A 2,147-nucleotide genomic window follows, 5' to 3' on the forward strand; every position below is an offset into this window, starting at 1 on the left:
TCTCTTTCCTTTTCCCGAGAGATTAAAGTTTTATTTCCTTACCTCTTTCCCCCTCCACCCAACCCAACTTAATTATTTTATGTCTATATTCCACTCAAGTGGCTCTATTCATCCTCCTCTCTTTTGTGTGAAAAGTTCATGATAAAAATTATTCACAAATTTTATTTTCAAAAAGTAGCAAAATTTGTGTTTTAATTTCAACTTTCACATTACAATATATACCTCATAAGCTCGTAATCTCGGTTAATAATAAAATGAAAAGTAAGAGACAACAAAAGTTTACGTAATAAATAAAAAATATACTTTAAGTGTTAACGCCCTCTTTTTTAACTTTTAAATCCAACTAAGAAGAAACTATCTGCCTTTCATTATTTTAAGCTAATCGAACTTAGCATCACATATTTATCTACAAACATTCACGTTACTTTGTTCTTTTGATTAACTCAACACATTGGCTACTAGTACTACTGTACACAGCACATATGTATGAAAACCTAAATTAAATCTATTATATATTTCTAATTTTATAATTAAAATGTCACATGTCACTTTTTTATTATAATTGAAATCAAATATTTTTTTTCAAAATTAAAGAATTCTCTTTTACTTCTTACTATTTTACAACCAAAATGTGTCATATATCACTCCTTCGTTATAATTGAAATTAAATTTTTCCCTCTAAAATTAAAGAGTATCCTTCTCTCCTCCATACTAATTTTACAACCAAAATGTGCCACATGTCACTCCTTCATTATAATTGAAATCAAATATTTCCCTCTAAAATTAAAGAATTCTCCCCTCCTCCTTCTTTCTTTCTCTATCTCTCTCATTCCTTCAACCACTCTATCTATTTTATATATCATTATCAATATCAATGACTAATTACTAATTTGACAATCAAAATGTGCAACATGACATTATTTAATTGCATTAAAATTAAAATTGAGATATTAAAATTGAAATTGAAATATACTTATATTAAGTATAATATATTACTATCTAATTTAATAATGAAATATGTCACCTCTCTCTATTTTTCTATTTCTCTCTACCATTTTCACTCTATATATAATTTATATTTTATATTAGTAATTTGACAAATCAAAATATGTCATCCAATATTTTTTAATTTATTACAATTAAAATAAATTTTTTCTTCCAAAATTAACAAACTCCCACTCTCACTCTCACTCTCATTCGTCATCCTTATTATCTTTCTCTCTTCTCTCTGATTCTCTATTTTTTCTACTTTTTTGTTTTACAGAAAACAAAATTAATAAAATAATATAATTCAAATAAAAAATTAAACTTTTTCATATAAAAATAATAACTAAAAATTTTGTTATTTGATTTTTTTATCTATAGAGACCTTAGTCTTTTTAGCCAAAGACTTTTGTCAACCTATGACATTTTTTTTTGTAAAAATAGTTTGATTTTATAAATCTTTTGTGCCATATATAATCTATAATGTCAGAACAAAGTGGATCATAATTTTAAAAAATTTATAACATTACGGGTACAAATACTAATTTTATTATAATTGTATAATAATATCAAAAGAACAGATTAATTGAGAATTGTACAAAACATATAACTAATTTATTATTGATATATAAATTATAATTAACTCTTTATCATTTAGAACTATTTTAATTGAAACTTTTCGTGATTGCCTTTTAAATTGTTTTATACTCAACAATTCAATTACTCTACCTTTAAGTTTTTAAACTTTATGCTTAAAAGGTCACCTTGATATTATTAATAAAATTAAACCTACAAAAAATATAAAAAAAAATGTGAGTAAAAAGTTAGATAAATACTCTGTTTAATAATATATTAAATTGAATCTTAGAATGTAAGCTAGTAGTCATAACAATTGCTAAACAAAAATATAAGAATTTAATTTAAAAGCTCACAACTAGATATAGTTTTTTTTTTTTTACCAAAGGTAGGAGACTCCTCAAACCCGCAACCTCTTAATTGAGTATGGAGAGACTATGCCATTTGAGCTATTACTCATTGGCCACAACCGGATATAGATGGCTAAGGGATATATATAAGATTAATGTAATCTACATTTAGGGAATAGAGTATTAACTAAGAGCAAAAATTCATTAAAAAATAGATCTTATATGTATTAAATTATT

Source organism: Arachis ipaensis, chromosome B04, assembly GCF_000816755.2.
Source record: "Arachis ipaensis cultivar K30076 chromosome B04, Araip1.1, whole genome shotgun sequence".
NCBI lineage: Eukaryota > Viridiplantae > Streptophyta > Magnoliopsida > Fabales > Fabaceae > Arachis > Arachis ipaensis.